This window comes from Castor canadensis, chromosome 17 (genome assembly GCF_047511655.1).
Source record: "Castor canadensis chromosome 17, mCasCan1.hap1v2, whole genome shotgun sequence".
Lineage (NCBI taxonomy): Eukaryota > Metazoa > Chordata > Mammalia > Rodentia > Castoridae > Castor > Castor canadensis.
Window position 1 is genome coordinate 43,856,775 of NC_133402.1, and position 20,077 is coordinate 43,876,851.

The window sequence follows — 20,077 nt, forward strand, 5'->3', positions numbered from 1 at the left end:
CAATTAACTTGCTCTCTCTACTCAAAAAATTGGGATAGGTAGTGACCAGCAAAACAGAAAACTTTTAGATAAAAACCACTCTGAACACACCCACAGCAGAGCCAGTGAAAAGTCCTGATGTCTACCCTTGTCCTACAGTGACAGGTACTCCATCCTCTACCTGGCACCTGCTGAGGGAGTGTCAGAAGCCCAAGAAGGAGCGACAGAGCAAACAAGCCACCCCCTCCCACTGTGTCATTATGCCAACAAAATCTGCATCTTTGCCCCAGCAATAAGGAGCAGAGGCCACCATGTGGTAAACTAGACTTTTACTGCCACCTGGTAGTAAGGGGACAGTATCCTGACACAGTGGTGTCAACAAAGGTAGCTAAAACAGATGATCCCCATAAGATCCAGATGTTGTTAACATAGTACCGAAAATGTCCAAGTATCAACAGAAAATCACTGGTCATAAAGAACCAGGAAAATCTCAACCTGAATGAGAAACATCAACTGATGCTAATACCAAGGTGACAGAGATATGGGAATTACTCAACAACTTTATAGCAGCTGCCATAAATATGCTTTAATTAGTAACTATGAACACACTTAAAAGGAAGAAAAAATTTAAATGTCAGCAAAGAAATACAAGATATGTGAAACAAAAAGGAAACTTCAGAATTAAAAAATAGCTGAAGTCAAAAACTTAGAGGATGGGGTCAACAGAAAAATGAAGAGGAGAGCATAATGTATCAGAAAACATGCAAACAGAACATAGAAATTGGCCAATCTAAACAGTATGAGAAACTAGACTGAAAAATCTTGTACAGAGCCCAAGGGTCTATAGGACTATAACACATGATCTAATAACCATACCACTGGAGTACTGGAGGACAGGAGAAAGACAACAGGGCTGAAAAGTCTGCAACAAAGTATTGTCTAAACACCCCTCCAGAATCAAGAAAGTGAATAAATCCTAGAAAGGATACATCCCCTAAAACATAAGGCAGCGCACATGATGGCCAAACCTAAGAAAACGAATGACAAAGACTCTCAAAAGCAGTGAGAGAAAAGCAAACCCTTACTTGCAGGAGAAAACAAATCAACAGACAGCAAATTTCTCATAGAAACCATGCAGAGAAAAAAGTAACAAAAATTTCTACCAACCAAGAATTCTGTATTTTGCACACACACACATACACACACACACACACATCCTTCAAGAATAAAGTAAAAATCAGAGCATACTTAGTTGATGGAACACTAAAAGAATTTGTCACTAAAATGCCTGCTAAGAATGGCTAAAGGAACTTCTCCAAACAGAAAGGAAATGATAAAAGAAAGAATGTTGGAGCATAAGAAAGGAAGAAAGAACAATGGAAGAGTAGAAATATGAGAAAATACAATAGACTATCCTCATTGTGAGTTTTCTAAATTATATTTGATGACTGAAACATTAATTATGTTTGATGTTCTCAATGTAGGTAAGGGATATATTTAAGATAATAATAACTGGGGGAGGGTACAAAGACATAAAAGGGGAAGTAAAGTTTCTACATTCTATTTAAAATAGCAAAATGCTGATGCTAGGAAACTATGATAATTTCTCCCTCTCTCTCTTCATAGATAGATAGATATAAAAACACTACAGATTTAAAGATATTCTAAAATAATTATTCTAAAATTACCCACGAGAAGACAAGAAAGGACCGAAGGCTCAAATGGTAGAGCACCTGCCTAGCAAGTGCAAGGCCCTGAGTTCAATGCCCAATACTGCAAAAAAATAAATTTTTAATGTTTTTAAAGGTAAGAAAAAGAAAATGGAGAGACTTAAACATCCCCTCTCCAAAATTAACAGAAGAACTAAACATAACACCAGCAGAGATACAGGACTTGACAACATTATCAAAGGATATAATTAGCATGTATAAAATCCTCATCTAACAGCAGCAGAATTCCTTAAGCACCCACAGAACATATATCAACTTAGACCATATCCCGAGCTATAAAACAAACCTCAACGAATTTAAAAGTGTTCATAGAGTATTTTATGTAACTACAATACAATCATAGAAATTAATAATAAAAGTAATAAAAACCTCCAAACATTTGACACTTTGATTCATGACTCAAAAAGGAAGTTTCAAGGAAATTTTTTAAATACACTGAATCACTTCTTGGTCTTTTGGCTAAGATCATGTGTAAAAATACATTGAGCTGGATGAAAATGAATATATACTAAAATTCGTTGCACATAGCTAAAGCAGTACTGAGAGGGGGATCTACAGAACTAACTCCTTCCAAATAAAGAAAAGTCACAAAACAATACTTTAAGCTCACATGTCAAGCATTAGAGAAAGAACAGAAAAACAAATCCAAAGCAGGCAGAAGGAGGGAAATAATAATAAGAGAAAAACCAATGAAACAAAAAGTTGAACCTTTGGAAAGATAACTAAAATTAACAAAACTGACAAAGGAAAAAAAAGGAGAAAAGACAAATTACTAATGTCGGGGTAAAATAGAGGCTATCACTCCTAGCATTTACCACAGATAAGCATACACTTAACGTGCACCAAAAATCTGTGCACAACTGTTTACTGCAGCTTTATCTGTAACAACCAAAAATGGAAAATGAACAAAATACCCTACAAATGGTGGATAGTTAAGCCAAAGTATGGTCATACCATGAATACTATTCAGCAATAAAGGGAATTAACTATTTATACACAGAACTATGAGAATGATGGTGCATGCCTGTTCAGGAGGATCATGAGTTCAAGGCCAGTTTGACCTACATAGCGAGACCTTGTCTCAAAAAAGAAAAAAATCAAGAGCATTCTACTGATAAAAAAAAGCCAGAATCAAAAGGTTACATACTGGGCTGGGGCTGTAAGTCAATGGTAGAGCACTTACCCTGCATGACCGAGACCCTGGTTTTGACCATCACCAAGAAAGAAAGAAGGAAAGAAAGAAAGGTTAAATTATGGAGCTAGGGATCTAGTAAGTAGTTACTAGAGGTTAGGGATGGTGGGGAGCAGGGAGTGAGTGTGCCTATAAAGGCACAGGGAAAGGGAGATCTTTGGAGTGGTGGAATAACACTGTCTGGATTGTGGTGGTGGGTATAGGGATCAACCTGCAATAAAATGACACAGGAAGATGCACACACTTTATCCCAATCAGTTTCCTGGATTTGCTATCATATTAGTCATTTATGATGCAACCAATAGTGCAAACTGAGTGAAGGGAACATGGGCTCTCTCTGTGTTATGTTTACAACTTCCTGTGACTACATTCTCTACCCATTTTGTAAAGCATATATTCATCATACAGGGGGAATTCACTGTGATATTTCCACATATGCTTATAATGTACCTGGGTTAGACTCATTCCCTCCATCATTCTCCCTCACCTCCCTGCCCCTACTTAAAACAATCTCAGCAGGTCTCATTGTTTTCACGCAAATACATAAAGTACATCTACCACAAGAGCCCATCTTCACCCTCTCTGTTCACCCTCCCCTTTCTCTGGAACCCACCCCCAAAAAGGAATGGGTACTTTTTGTTTTTAGTGTATATTCATTCAAAGGGGTTTCGCTGTGGTATTTCACACATGAATATATTTTACATTAATCAGATTAAAACCCTCTATTACTCTTTCGTTCCCGTCCCCTTATTTTTAACGGGTTTTAGTGTATTTCATTATACAATTTCCTGACTATATTTTTTAATAAAAGTTGAAAAAACTGAGGTCTTAATGTACCACTCAAATTATGTTCATACTTTTTTGTTTATATGTCATTTTTAAATATGTCCACCAATATCACAATGATTTTATCTGCTAATTAACTGCAGTTTCGATGATTTATACATGAATGTTGCTTCATAATAAACAGGTCCGTAACAACAAGCCATTTAAAAACTAGGAGCCATTTGGGATGCTGAGTCAAGATGACTGAAAGTTTGAGGCCGGCCTGGACTACATAATAAGACCCTGTCTCAAAAAATGATAATAACAACAATAATATCAGCAACAGGAAAACTGGTATTAACCTGGAAAGTCATACACAACTATAGGAAAGACATTGATTCCAGAAGGACAAATTCTCCTCACAGAGAGACACACTGGCTTGTTTTCCACATTTTACCAGCATCCTCTACAGGTCAGTGGCCCCAGCACCACACCTGGCACATTTTAGCAAATAATAAAAACAGCAAAGCAGTTTTTATTGAATGAATTACTGAAGGGTTGCCTTATTTCTGCTCAATGAAACAAGAAATGTAGGTTTGCAGGTGCCTTGCCATAATTCTGAACTGTATTTTGAACACTTTCTCTACTTGAAGAGAAAATGAAAAAGGTTTATAAAATGGAATTTTGTTTTAGGTAGAAACATGTAGTATCAAATACACGGAGTCCATGTTGCTAGTTTCTATAAAAATATATTTTAATCTGCTTTCCCCATTTCCTAAATCCTCTTGCTATCATGTTTATAAACCATGTATATCATAGATTATCCCTATTCTACCCACAAGACTTTGTACCTGGGCTGGAGGCCACTCCTGTTCTGTTCTGTCTCCCTATTTTACCCTTTCCCTTTCCCCAAACACCCACATTTAGAGCAGAGAAGAGGGTGGAGATGGGCAGTGGGAGATGACAGGACCTTGCAAAATAAGAATTTAAACTAGCACAAGTATAATTTGGCACACAAATATTCAAACATAAGTTTCACCAAAAGTATATTGCCCACACTTCAAATGTGCAAAACAGAAGACAAAAACCGAGTCCAGTCACTCTTACTAGATTCACCTTTAGCACAGGACTTGACAACTACCTAATTTTTGTAGATCATGTATGCTCCAAATTGCTTGGGGATGGGGTGGAGAAGACAGAAGTCAACTATGCTACTCCTTAGAAGCTGAGGCGAGTAGGAAACAGAACTTGATAAGAATTAATATTCCAGCCATTGCACTGTATCCAAGTACCAAATTCATGGATTCGATTCACTTCACATGGAAAATACTTGGAAAAAATTGCATCTGTACTGAATATATGCAGACTTTTTGTTATTATTCCCTAAGCAATACCATATAACTACTACTTACAGAGCATTCATTCACACTGTATTAGGTAATATAAGTCATCTAGAGACGATTTAAAGTATATAGGGGCTGTGCATAGACTATATGCAAACACTATCCATTTTTACGTAAGAGATTTGGGCCTGATCCCCCAAGATACTGAAGGACACTGTATATGCCAGGCACTGTGCTAGGAACGGTCCCATCGACAATGCTATTGAATGCTAATAACTATCACACCTTAGCATAATCTACACTGGGAAGGTGGGAAAACTGCAGCTCTAAGGCTTAGGAGGCAGAACTAGGATTCGAACTCAAGCTTCCTTTCTTGAAATATTTGAAAACCTATGATCTTTCCACCACATTCTGCTCCTCTAAATCCAAACTTTGGGATTATAGCTACTTCATTTCTCTAAATAATTCCTTCTCCTAGAGCACAAATAAAAAAAAAAAAAACAAAACTAACCAGAGATCTGTTGGTAGAGGAAGGAGCCTAAGGTTATATTTGTTAGAACTGTCCTCTACCCACTATTACCCTAAAGTCAGTATTCCTCTGACCATTATTATTCTTTACCTTTTGGATTACACTTGATTTCTAAATTCCTTCTAAGAAACAAAACATGTTAAGCAAAGATGAGGAGGATAGAGGTTTGAGGCCAAGCCTAGCAAAAAAGTTAGTGGGACCCTATCTCAATAAAGAGGCCCAACGTAGCGCTTCACACTGGCAGTCCCAGCTACACAGTCCCAGGCATAGGTAGGAGGATCATAGTCTGAAGTCCATCCTAGGTAAAAACATGGGACACTATCCTTAAAAAATAACTAAAGCAAGAAAGGGCTGCGGGGTATGCCTTAAGTGGCAGAGCATCTGCCTAGCAAGCAACAGGCCCCAGAACCAAAACACACACACACACACATGCATTGGAACCCTAAGATTATCCTCTCTCTGTTGTAAACACAAACATTTAAATCAGAGCTATAACAACATTGTCTACAATTGTTTTCCAAAGGAAACTTTATTGTGCCAATTCAATTTAGCAACGTTAAGCCACTTCCAACTGTTTCCATTTTCATTTTGTTAAAATTATCTTTACCAGGATCGACTTGTTTACTTGCAACATTTAAGAAACGATTTGCCCTATCCGTTGGATCTGAGCTGTAATTTTTTTTTGTGATTATGTCACCAATTACTTTCAGCACTGGGAATATTCTTCCGTGGCTTTTATTTGTCAACCTAACTTCCCCCTCCCCTGAATGCTTTATCCTCCTAGCTGGGGGTAGGGGGTGGGGTCGGTGTAAGGGGACACACCCTGTAATAGAAGTTAGTGAAGGTATCCGGTGTTTGGTAAAAACCAAACAACGGTCTACGCTGAGGAAAGTTTGCTAGTAAAATTAGCCAATGCTCTGCAGGGGCTTTGCGTGGATGTTTAGGGGCCAACCGTCCTGTCCGGGGGAACGTTCTGTCGCCTTCCACTCGGGGCAGCGCTGGGCGTGCACCTGTCACCAACGGCTCTGGCAGGCGCGCGCCTAGAGCCCGCCCGGGTTCGAGGGAGCAGCAGGCGGGAGAAAGGGGACTGGGGACTCGGGGACAACCCGCACTGCCCTGTAAATCTAGCCGGGGCGGAGAGCGGGGCGGGCCCCAGGCCGCCTCCACCTCCAAGCCCGCCCTGCGCCACACCCGATCCCGCCTGTTCTCGGCTAACGGACCACGGCACCCGCCTCCGCCCGCCCGCCCTCACCTCGCCGGGTCGGCGGCCTTCGTGAGTCGGCACCCGCCCGCCCACCTTGCCGCCACGCCAACCGCCGCCTCCTAGGCAACCTCAGCCCACCAGGCAGAGCCGGCGCAGGTCACCCGCGGTCCAGACGCAGGTAGGCGGCGGTACGCATGCGCGAACCTTACGCTTTTTCCTATTGGCTGCTGCTAAGCGACCCCCTCACCCAAGCCGACCAATCCTGGCGCACCTCCACAGCCCGGGTCCCAGCCAACTGCCAAAAGCGAGAGTTCTTAAAGGGCTGAGACCCAAAAGCAGAGGGGGCGTAACTGGGACTCTCGCCTGCCAACTTTCTTCCTACCTTCCACCTCCCACCTTCTCACCAGAGAAGTTTTGAGATCCAAGCCTGTGATTCTCATCTCTAGAGGTGCGAGGTGGTTTCGTGCTCTAAGCTTGATTTCTGTTGGGGTACGGGACAAGGCTAACGTCTGGGGGCGAGGAGACTCCGCGTGACTTACGCGACACTCCCGGGATGTGAGTCCTGCCGTTTGCGCTGCTGGGCTGGAGGCCTGAGACAAGCAAACCTAAGAGTACGACCTACTGCCAGCCTGGAGGAGGTGCCAAAGTCCGATCCCGGGCGACACGCCCTTGATAGATGCCTAGAGGGAGACTGAGTAGCAGACGTGGGCTGTTTATTTGTTCAACAACTATTGAGCACCCGCTGTGTGCCAGGCACTGTGGACATAGAAAGGAACTAACTTCTGACGCTAAAACCGTGTCAAGAGAAAAGTGCACCAAACAAACACGTGTCTAAACACAAACTACTCTTTAGAAAGGAGCAGGACTTTTGAGAGAATTTATAGCAATATCTGTCCTGGACTTGGGGATCACAGAAACTTCCCTGAGTAGCAGCTAACTGGACAAAGGAGAGGTAAGTTTCAAGTGGACAGATCAAGATGGCATGTATAAAATAAACTGTATGAGGAGGACAGAAGGGGTCCTTTCAGGGTAGAAAAGAAACCCAGAGAGGAGGGCAAGGAGAATTAGTGTTTTATGGGTCCAGAATTCAAGTTGGGGAAGATTAAAACGTTCTGGAAATGGATGGTGGGGATGTTTGCACGACAATGAAAAGGTGTTAAATGCTACTGGCTGTATGCTTTAAAAATGGCTAAAATGATAAAATTTATGTTCTGTATATTTCACCATACACACACAAAGAAAACTGGAAAAACTGGGTATCCACATGTAGAAGACTGAAACTAGTCTCTCTCTCTCTCTCTCTCTCTCTCTCTCTCTCTCTCTCTCTCTTCAAAAATCAATTGAAAATGGATTAAAGACCTTAACTTTGAAACTACTACGGAAAAACACTCTATGACATAACCATAGGCAATGACTTTCTGAATAGGATCCCAACACCTCAGGAAATAAGAGCAAGAATTGACAAATGGAATTGCAGCAAATTAAAAAGCTTCTGCACATCAAACCAAACAATTACCAGAATCAAGAGTCAACCACCTATGGAATGAGAATCTTTGGCAGCCCCTCACTGGACAAATGATTATTATCCAGAATACATAAAGAGCTCAAAAAATATATATACCAAAAATAATCCAATCAATAATGGGCATTTAAGCAGACAGTTCTCAAAAGAAGTAATACAGATGGCCAATAAATACATTTAAAAAATCATCAACATCTTTAGCCATAAAGAACACGCAAATCAAAAGGACACTGAGATTCCATCTCACTCCAATCAGAATGACTATCATCCATGAAATAACAAATACTGCAAAAGATGGGGGTAAGGGTAGAAGGGATACTGTTGGTAGGAATGTAAATTAGGGCAGCCACTATGAAAATCAGAATGGAGGTTCCTTAACAAACTAAAAATAGAACTATCATATGATCCAGCTATATCACTCCTGGGCATATATCTGAAGTCAGTATACAATAGAGACACCTGCCCACCCATGTTTATTGCAGCACTATTCACAATAGCCAAGTTATGGAATCAATCTAGGTGCTCATAAATCAATTAATAGATAAAGAAAATGTGGTACATATACACAATGGAGTGCTAGTTAGTCATAAAGAATGAAATTATGTCATTTTCAGGAAAATGATGGATGAAACTGGAGCTCATCATGTCAAGTAAAACAAACCAGACTCAGACAAACATCACATATTTTTTCTCATATGCAAACTCTAGACTTCAAAAAAAATGACATGAGCCAGGTGCCGGTGGCTCATGCCTATAATCCTAGCTACTCGGGATGCAGAGATCAGGAGGACTGCGGTTTGAAGTCAGCCCTAGCAAATAGTTCTCAAGGCCCTATCTTGAAAATACCTAACACAAAAAGGGCTGGTGGAGTGGATCAAGGTGTAGGCCCTGAGTTCAAGCCCTAGTACTGCAAAAAAAAAATGACATGAATGTAAAAGGGGGACTCTTTGGAGATGGTGAAAGGAGAGGGTTATTGGAGGGTGAATATGATTGAAGTATATTATATGCATGTATGGAAAACAGAATAATGAAACCATTAAAATTTTTTAAAAGGGCTTGGAGGGGGATAAAAAAAAGGGGTGAATATGATCAAAGTGCATTACATGCATGTATGGAAATGTCACAATGAAACTCATTTGTACAATTAATATATACTAATAAATAAAAGAATAGAAACCTAGAGTCTAGAGAGTAAAGGGGTGGAGTGAGAGCCACTTGTATTCACTATTCTTCCATTCTAGTTCATCTGTTCTTAGATGGTGCCAAACCATGGGGCCCTTTCCCACAGGCCATAGAGGAAAAATTAGGACAACAGAAAACTGTTCAAATTTTCATGATGCAAAATTCACTTTGGCTGCTAAAGTTAAAATCAAAATGGAGAAGACTTTGAGACACTATGATGGGACTGGCCAGGAAGCCAATGAAGTCACCAGGGTGGACGCAGATAGGAACGAAGTGAACAGAACTTGGTGATTAATTAGATGAAAAGGATGGAGAAGGTAACTTCAAGAATGATGCCACTTTCAGCCATGGTTGAGTGGATGATAGTGGAGGAATTCACTGATAAAGAATGCTGGAAGGGTTGGGTGCCTATAATTCTGGGTACTCAGGAGGCACAGATCAGGAAGATTGTGGTTCAAAGCCAGCCCCAGGCAAATAGTTTGTGAAGCCCTATCTTGAAAATACCCAACACAAAAAAGGGCTGGCAGAGTAGATCAAGTGATAGAGTACCTGCTTTGCAAGCATGAGACTCTGAGTTCAAACTCCAGTACTGCCAAAAAAAAAATGCTGGAAAGGAATCTGACTTGGTAGAGAAGACTGATCACTAGTTTCAACCTAAACAAGTTGAATTTGTAGCACCTTTGAGACTACAAATTATGTCATGATGGTTATTGTTAGGTGTCAACTTGACTGGATTGAGGGATACTCAAATGAGTGATGTGACAGTTAATCTTGTCAACTTGATTAGATTGGGCTAAATGATTAGTAAAGCACACTTCTGGGTGTGTCTACGAGGCTGTTTCCAGAGATAACTGAAATGTGGGACAGGTTTCTCTGTCTTCCCTTCTGACTTTCACCCAGTTCTCTGTCATCCTTTCCTCTTCCCTCATCTCACCAGATATAAAAAGTGTTTAATTTTGAAACTTGTCTCTCTAAATCTGTCTCAGCCATGATGGAGGCTACTTTCACCCCTACTACTCCATCCATAACCTGCTCCTGTCTCCTCTCCCAAACTGGCCATCTGAGGGAGGACAACAGAGATAGAAATGGAAGCAGAAAGGGAAAGAGGAGTCATGCTCAAGTTGCATTGTCAGTTTTCTCAGCCTCCTGAATGACTTACAGGGTCCCAGGACTACAAATATAAAAGCAACTGGAAATCTAAATGACATACATGTGGCTAAGGATCAAGGCTGCTTTTTTTGTCCCAAACTCCTTAATTTTTTCCACCTAAAACTAAGCCTCTAAATCTGCCCAAACACTCTACTAACAGTTTTCTCCTTTAAGTCTTGCTTTTGAGATGGGCCATTTTCCCATTGCACATATATCAAGACCAGGAGAAGGAACAGGCCATATCCAGGTTGCTGCAGGTGGCGACCCTGGGCTGGCCCATTTACTCTCCTGGCAACACACCATGCAGTTGGAGTTATGCATCCATGCCCTCCGCCTCAAAGACAGAATTTTAATTCTCTGTCTAGGCTTTTCTTTATTTCCTACAAATGTCCCATGTATTTAAAATTAAAAATCTCAGTTTTCCAGGTTATGATATTAGCTAAAAGACAAAAGGGCAGCCTTCCTGAGTTCTGCTATGGATTCAATAAGGCATTTGGATTTTTTTAATTGGGCCCCTTGCCTAAAATTAAGTCTTGAGGGGCTGATTCATTCTACGTTTTCTGTGTTTACTAAGATAGCCAGATACCATCAGTTTCAATGGAGATGTAATCCTTTTTACCTCAACATTCTGCCCCTTTCCTGGCTGCAGTGGCAGAAGGGAGCTACACAAAACAAGACCTGGCTCCATAGCCACTGTTCCACGGCAAGCATCCCAGAAAACGGTGGTGGCCATGACTGCTTTGTCCTGTCTGCAGCCTTCTTGTGCTTCCTCCTCTGACCCATTCCCTTGCCTGCCTACCCGCTATGCCTCTGTTTGCCCTGGGCACCTGGTGCCAACTCCTGCCCATGCTCTCCTTGTTTACATGGCCTGTAGGGGTCAAGAAAGTGCTCACCCTGAGGTCACATTTCCCTATCCAGGGACACATGCCCCTTCACTGATAGAATTAATGGGAACAGATTCAGTCAAATTCCCAAAGATAGTTTCTCAGTCTCCCTTCTTTAGGGAAGCTGACAGGGGCTGAAAACTAGACTCTAGCTATAGAGCACAAGCCAGGCAGATGTAAGGCCATGAGTTCGAATCCTGCCCTAATTTGTTTCCATTGTTTTCTCTTCATTAGGATGACTAACTCATGTGGATACCTGTCTCTCAGGGGGAAATGTCTTTTTTTTTTTATTCATATGTGCATACAATGTTTGGGTCATTTCTCCTCCCCCTTCCCCCACCCCCTCCCTCTCCCCCCCCCACACCCTCGATACCCAGCAGAAACCATTTTGCCCTTATCTCTAATTTTGTTGTAGAGAGAGTATAAGCAATAATAGGAAGGAACAAGGGTTTTTGCTAGTTGAGATAAGGATAGCTATACAGGGAGTTGACTCACATGGATTTCCTGTGCATGTGTGTTACCTTCCAGGTTAATTCTTCTTGATCTAACCTTTTCTCTACTTGCTGGTCCCCTTCTCCTATTGGTCTCAGTTGCTTTAAGGTATCTGCTTTAGTTTCTCTGTGTTGAGGGCAACAAATGCTATCTAGTTTTTTGGGTGTCTTACCTATCCTCATACCTCCCTTGTGTGCTCTCGCTTTATCATGTGATCAAAGTTCAATCCCCTTGTTGTGTTTGCCTTTGATCTAATGTCCGCATATGAGGGAGAACATATGATTTTTGGTCTTTTGAGCCAGGCTAACCTCACTCAGAATGATGTTCTCTACTTCCATCCATTTACCAGCGAATGATAACATTTCGTTCTTCTTCATGGCTGCATAAAATTCCATTGTGTATAAATACCACATTTTCTTGATCCATTCGTCAGTGGTGGGGCATCTTGGCTGTTTCCATAACTTGGCTATTGTGAATAGTGCCGCAATAAACATGGGTGTGCAGGTGCCTCTGGAGTAACCTGTGTCATAGTCTTTTGGGTATATCCCCAAGAGTGGTATTGCTGGATCAAATGGTAGGTCAATGTTTAGCTTTTTAAGTTGCCTCCAAATTTTTTTCCAGAGTGGTTGTACTAGTTTACATTCCCACCAACAGTGTAAGAGGGTTCCTTTTTCCCCCACATCCTCGCCAACACCTGTTGTTAGTCGTGTTGCTAACGATGGCTATTCTAATAGGGGTGAGGTGGAATCTTAGTGTGGTTTTAATTTGCATTTCCTTTATTGCTAGAGATGGTGAGCATTTTTTCATGTGTTTTTTGACCATTTGAATTTCTTCTTTTGAGAAAGTTCTGTTTAGTTCACTTGCCCATTTCTTTATTGGTTCATTAGTTTTGGGAGAATTTAGTTTTTTGAGTTCCCTATATATTCTGGTTATCAGTCCTTTGTCTGATGTGTAGCTGGCAAATATTTTCTCCCACTCTATGGGTGTTCTCTTCAGTTTAGAGACCATTTCTTTTGATGAACAGAAGCTTTTTAGTTTTATAAAGTCCCATTTATCGATGCTATCTCTTAGTTGCTGTGCTGCTGGGGTTCCATTGAGAAAGTTCTTGCCTATACCTATTAATTCCAGAGTATTTCCTACTCTTCTGTACCAACTTTAGAGTTTGGGGTCTGATATTAAGATCCTTGATCCATTTTGTGTTATTATTGGTATAGGGTGATATACAAGGATCTAGTTTCAGTTTTTTGCAGACTGCTAACCAGTTTTCCCAGCAGTTTTTGTTGAAGAGGCTGTCTTTTCTCCATGATATATTTTTAGGGCCTTTGTCAAAGACAAGTTGGTTATAGTTGTGTGACTTCATATCTGGGTCCTCTATTCTGTTCCACTGGTCTTCATGTCTGTTTTTGTGCCAGTACCATGCTGTTTTTATTGCTACTGCTTTGTAATATGGTTTGAAGTCAGGTATTGTGATACCTCCTGCATTGTTCTTTTGACTGAGTATTGCCTTGGCTATTCGTGGCCTCTTGTGTTTCCATATAAATTTAACGGTAGATTTTTCAATCTCTTTAATGAATGTCATTGGAATTTTGATGGAAATTGCATTAAACATGTAGATTACTTTTGGGAGTATCGACATTTTTACTATGTTGATTCTACCAGTCCATGAGCATGGGAGATCTCTCCACTTTCTGTAGTCTTCCTCAATCTCTCTCTTTAGAAGTTTATAGTTTTCCTTGTAGAGGTCGTTCACATCCTTTATTAGGTTTACACCTAGGTATTTGATTTTTTTTAGGCTATTGCAAATGGAATTGTTTTCATTGGAAATGTCTTTTATTCCTATAACAGATGGCTATTTTGAACCTGCATGTTGCATGACTTTGTGTTCCACTTGAGAGACCATTTGGAAAGACCATGTGGTCACAGAAAATGCTGCCACTATGATGGAGTCACCATGTGTTCAATGCTATCTTGCCATTCTGTAGGAAAATTATAACTAACTTATGATTAAAATTCTCTAAATTAATATAGTTTTGTGATGGTTTTTTTTTTTTTAGATAAAGTCTCATGAACTATTTGTCTGGGGTTGGCTTTGAACCACAATCCTCCTGATCTCTGCCTCGTGAATAGTTAGGATTACAGGTGTGAGCCACTGGCACCAGCCGTAATACAGTTTTAATACAATGATCTGTTAAATCTTGGGCAAAAATAGGGTATTTATGTTAAATATCTGTTATAAACTACTTAAGAAACTAGCTAACTAACCTACTAAACATAATGACAAAAATGATTTAAGAGTACACTCTAAATTAATGTGATTGTTTTGTGTCATTGTATGTGTTTTCTGTATATATCTTTGTCACCTACAATTGTGGCCACTTAACTTTTACTTTTTTTTAGCTCACGTATGTGCGCTTTGATATTCTTTGGCATGCCTATGATAAAACATCTCTGTGTGTATGTGTATGTGTGTGTATGTGTATGTGTTTAGATGTCTTTAGGATGGTTCTTAAGCTACTTTTATAAAGTTCATGTGCACATTTGTCTCAAAAGTTATCTAAAGTTGTAATCACAACCAGACTTAACTATCCTCTGCCTTAGGACTAAAAGAAAATTTATGGACAATAATCTGTTTCATTCTATCATGAGTGTAATTTACATTTAATTAGGTTTATTGACCCATGTGTTCTTGTAGATTACTATTACAAATTTCATTGTCTTCCTAAGTCTTTTAGGGTGTAGGTTGTAAGAGCTTTATTTAAAATGATGCTATCTAAATTTGGGTTTTTACAAAGGTTATTGATTAAGATACGAATTAAGGTCTTAAAGTTTGTAAGTATGTGTGTGTGTGTGTGTGTGTGTGTGTGTGTGTGTGTGTGTGTGTGATTGGGTTGGCTATAGTTTAAAGTTTGCCTAAAGGTTTATTAAGGTCAAAATCTAAGGTACTAATATGTATTTAAAAATGGGTTTCTATTTTATCAAAATATCTATCAGAGATTTTTGGTGCTGTAAGCTGATGCAAAATTTTACCAAAACCACCCTCCAGATGGGATGATAAAATCATAAGTTTTTATGGGAGTCTACTAAAAGATAATCAATCCTAAAATGCCAAATTATGCACATCATTAACTCTCAATGACTGAGTCTGTTATTCTTGGGCTGCAGGGGCTGCATGCAGGTCAACAACAACCCTGCTGTGTGCCCCAAGCTATTCTGTTAACCTCAGCAGTCTAGGATGTGATTTCTTATCAACATCCAAGCCATGGCTCTCAGTCATTGGGTTTCCTAACTTTATGCTTACTCCCTTATCTCTGTTTCTGAATCTAATCATTTGAGACATTATATTTTTAGAAAATGTACATGTTCCCCCATTCTTCTCAGTTTACAAGCTGATTATAACCCCATGACCTGATGTATGCACATGTTGTTGGTTCTTCCGTCACAGCCAAAATCCTGAGCTTTCTGCCCACATCTTCTCACTGTGGCAACCAAAGGACACAGGTCTTAGGGAAAACTGACCACAGGCTGTGGGTTTGTATCAGTCAAGTTTACCTTGGTGTGATTTAGATTTGATAATTAATTCTATAGTGGTTACAAAAGTTCATATTAATATGTGTCTCAAAAATTGTCTTCCTTTATATTGTTATCTTTTCATTTTACATATTGTTTGTTTTTGGTATCAACCTCTTTGTCTAGTGTATGTTTTAACAGTTGGGTTAACATTTAGGATCAACATCCCATTTAGGAACCCTCTGCAGGGATGGAGAGATGGGCCCTCAGGAGAACAGATGACTGGAAGGCAGGGTATCTCACCACTTGCTCACTCCAGAAACGTCTGAAGGAACCAGGTTGAATGGACCTGTATTGGAGCCTTCCTTGGTCAAGGGGAACATCTCATGGATCTCAGAAGTTCTCACTCTCTCCCACAGGGCAAAGACCCTACTTTCCCTTTCCCGCTTTCTAACCACCGGAATATTCTCCCCTTGGCTGTATCCTTAAATACTGGGAGTGCTTTGATCCTGTTAACAAAAAAAAAAAAAAAAAAAAAAAAAAGACTAGTTCTCTTCACAGCCCATTTAAAATTATTTACTATTATTTACATCCTGCCTAAATTAGTCTCTTGCCAGACACAAAAACCCTAAGGTATTTTTCTGGTAACACTGAAAAAAACTAAACTTAAAGTAAAAATTCTTCAAAATTAGAAAATGGTTCTAATACTGCCAGTGCCTTGTACATGCATCTAAATGTTATAAATCATTTACAAAGTTATAAATGTATACATGTAAACAGCTATAGTCCTTTTATCTAAGGTACATTCTACCTAGTACGTCTTTGACATTTCTGCTCTTTATGACAAATGCTAAAAGTTCTACCATTTAGGCCTGATATCTGTCAGATAAACTAATGTTTATAACATTGGCTAAATAATATATATGATATACAATAAAACATTAAAATGGGCTATTTGAAATTACTGAACCATTGGAAAATCTATGGTTTTTGTCATACTGTATTGACAGTACTGACAACCACTAACTTGTTACTTTACCTAACCAAAATTCAAGATTTAAACTGTGATTAACCATGGTTACTTTAAATTTTGTCAGTACAATTGTGATTCTTCTAAAGCATTTACAGGCAAGCCCATGAAAAATGACTCTGACAAGTGCTTATTTGTCAACCAGGACAGACATTTTTAAGTATTGGGGTCGTTTTGTATTTTCCTTGTAAACACTTTATAACTGGTGTCTGCTGACATTTTACAGCAATTTAAAGGTGTCAGCATATCCCCTATGGAACAGGAAATTCGATTTAATTGAGCCCAGCCTAAGGGCCATTTTTAAAATAAATCTCTTTGTTGCTTAATTTGGCCAAAAAGGTCACATTGCCATTGACTTCTGATCTGTTCAATGTGTTACTTCCCCTCCTCCATGGGACAAAAATCTGGCTTTCTGGGAGAAGCTACTCCTGGCTCCGATGGATAAAACTGCCAAATTGGCAGAATCTTCAGAGAGGACTATTAAGAGAAACAGTTTAAGAGGATGCAACCCCCCAAGCAGTCAATGTCCTCCAATTTCTTAGAGGACCAAGTGGTGTTCAACCACCTGAGACGGTTCAAAAGGACTACACAAATGAGGGGACCTCTCCAGATCTAGATGGAGTCAATTACGCCAGACCACTAAAAGTAACCAAAGCTGAGAGACTTTAAAAAGGGGTTCTTACGCATGTGCTCTAATAGTTAAGCCTTCTAGGCTTCTGGCAAAAGGCAAACTTAAGTCTTTGACCAAGACCTTCTGTTTGAGCAAAGGCAATATCACTTTCAGTGTTATCTAACTTCTGCTTAGAAACACAGTGAGTCTTCTTTCTGTACAGAACTGACTCCTATTAATGTTTGCCCTCTAATTGGACTGATACCTGCCCCATAGAACACCTTGTCCCTAATCTAGAATGGCCCACTACAGTAGCAGTCCAAATAGAGGGCCATCTAAGGGTTAAAAAATAGGTACAGGTATAAACAACAATAGTCAAAGTAACCATAAGACTCTGTCACTTTTCAAAATAAAAAGTTAGATTCTTTATTCTTCCTGCTACACCTGTCAGGGCCCTTTCTGATACTCCTAACAATGATCATGTTTAGATCATGCCTTCTCAACCAGATTTATCTCTTCCATGATAAAAGCCTTTAGGACCCAATCATGAGACAACAGGGCTATCACTATCTACAGATGAATGAGATCTCCATGAGGAACCCTAATTGTATTGGACAATAACTTACACAGCTCGTGTTCCAATGAGCCCCAAGGGAAAGAAATAGGAGAGATAATTTCCCATTGTAGGCAGGGTCTGCTGCCCCTTGTCAGCTTGAAGCAGTTCAGAAAAAAAGAGAACTTAGCCCTTCAGCAACCTCAAAAAGATTCTTTTGGGATCTTGTCTCTCGGGGAGTTTGAGGCAGGCTAGAACCAGGGAAAGTTTAGGACTCGTATGTAGGTTGCCCAGGGACAGCCCAGACCACTCTTTCAATGGCTGGGAACTGACCATGCCCTCCCCACTCATAGATTACTGGATGGGAATCACCTGGTTCTGCCCTTCCCATAGGTTAGTGTAGGATTTAAAAGTGCCTGAAAAAGAAAACACGCAAGCTCTGCCAGCAGACTCCACCTACCCCCACTATGCTCACTTTTGTATTTCCCTTCTCTAACTTTTAATAATCTCCTTTTACACCCATGTGTCCCTCCATGGATTACTCCCAGTGGGACACAAAGAATTTGGAAGTCTTCCGATCACAGACTTCACCTGCGCTGTTAACACCCCACACACATACTCCCCTGTTTTTTTATTCTTCTCCCCTCAGTCTCTTTTGCAGCTTCATTTCCTCTGCCATGAGCAGAACAACCACACTCACTTGGCCACTACATGATTCCAGTCAGATTCTACAAGTGATGTTTCTCTAAACTGTATTTTCCCCAGGCTTTGTCCCTGAGTTACAGACCCAAATAGCCAACCATGAACTTCAGGTAACATAACCCCAAACTACATTTCAACCTTCAGTTCCAGTTCAGCTTCCCCTCACTGTTCCCTATGTCCATAAGTGGCACCAGCAGTCAGTTGTCCAAGCCAGAACCCCAGGCACCATCCCCAACTCCTTCATTTTAACCACCAATGCCTGTCAAGTCTACTCATTTCTTTCAAATGCACACATCACTTTTTTTTCACTGTGCCTACTATATCCTGCACACCTAAAGTAGCCTTCTCACTGCCCTTTTTGCTTCTCATCTGACTGCCCTAGCTACATTTTACCATATCATAGCCAGGAAAACTTTCAGATACACATCTCATATCTTATCACACTTCTGCCTACAACCATCCATGACTCCCACTGTTGCTAGGAGAGAGTCCAGGCTCCCAACTCGTGCCACCTGCATAACCTCCACTTCTTCATATTGAGACATCTCTTCTCCTGGAAGGCTTTACATGTTCATGCTGGAAGAGGTTGGTCCCCTGCACCTGCCTCACCTCAACACCATCTGATGTTATTGTCTTTCCTCCAGTGTCTAAACAGGAATGGGATTGAGTAAGACCAAGCAAGGCATGAATCATGTTCTTGATGGTTCCTCTTCTGCACACTCTGTCTTCTATTGAACCCCTGGGAAATTCTTCTGGTGAGAGAATCTGATGTGGGGCTTAGGAACCAGGAAGCTCTGAGTAATAATACTCCAATTCAGGCATTATTACACCACTTCTTTCATGGGATTTCTGCCCTGTGAAATGAGATGAATGCTTCCTCTTCACAAGATGAATACTAGGATTGTGAATGGAGAGCCCAGCAAAGCAGCCAAGCCTGCTCAGGATGAGGGCCACTACTGAGGGAAACGAAGTTCTAGGAAGCTCCCCCTTTGAAGTGTACAGGTTCCCAAGATTCTCCTCCCAAATGAAGTGGCCCAATGCTCACTGTGTGCTTCAGGGAAAATCAACCTTATTAGCATCTCTACCAATGGGCTTGTAGCCTCCAACCACTTCCTAGTTTTAGTGGTCACCAGAAGCAACTACATGGCCCAAGGTAGCTCGGCTCCCTTCTTGCATTTTGCAAAAACAGCTCTGCAGTATGGTGCCTAGGCAGCAGCGGGTAGTGGTTAATAGAGAAGGTTCTAAAGCCAATCTGCCTGTGTTCATATACTGACTTAGCAGCTATGGGACTTTGGACAAGTTACTTAACCTCCGTTTCCTGATCTGTAAAAGGAACAAAATACTAGTGCTTTTTAGGGTTGTAAACTTACTAAGTTTTATTAGGGACAAACAAGACTTTTCCTCTAGCAAAAAAGCAAAGCTAACGTCTGCTAATGTTTTTCCTGGCGCTGCATGGTTTGATCTGGCAGGAGGCAACGCCCAGGATTCAAGCTCTAGGGGAGCCGCACTAAAATAGAAAGGGCGCTGGACTTGCAGCCATCTTTGGGGGTTCCAGTCATGAATGCTGTTTGACCCCGATCAAGCTCTTCCTGCAGATAAACTCAATATACGCAGCATAAAATTTAAGCCCTTGACCAAGAAGCACCTCAGCAACAGACCTAGGCCCCACCCCCAAGGCTAGCTTCACACACTGCGCAAGCGCAA

At 40.6% G+C, this 20,077-nt stretch overlaps 1 protein-coding gene and 1 long non-coding RNA gene across 10 annotated transcripts in view; one reads left to right on the forward strand and one right to left on the reverse strand.

Annotated features, from left to right (window-relative positions):
* Positions 1 to 20,077, reverse strand: part of Sec22c (SEC22 homolog C, vesicle trafficking protein) — a 59,165-nt gene that overhangs the window by 25,297 nt on the left and 13,791 nt on the right. For 3 of the 9 annotated variants that reach the window (XM_074060391.1, XM_074060390.1, XM_074060381.1), the window contains exon 1: positions 6,791 to 6,925. The exons of 1 other annotated variant lie outside the window; for it this stretch is intronic. The gene's annotated coding sequence lies outside the window, so the exon portion shown is untranslated. Of the gene's footprint in view, positions 1 to 2,892; positions 2,910 to 6,790; positions 6,930 to 7,281; positions 7,344 to 20,077 lie in introns of those variants that run through there. 5 more of the 9 variants (XM_074060385.1, XM_074060382.1, XM_074060388.1 and 2 more) reach the window with 4 other exon arrangements.
* LOC141418633 (uncharacterized) lies at positions 6,903 to 16,834 on the forward strand. Its single transcript, XR_012443295.1, has 2 exons — positions 6,903 to 7,694; positions 15,714 to 16,834. It is a non-coding gene; the product is annotated as an uncharacterized lncRNA (long non-coding RNA).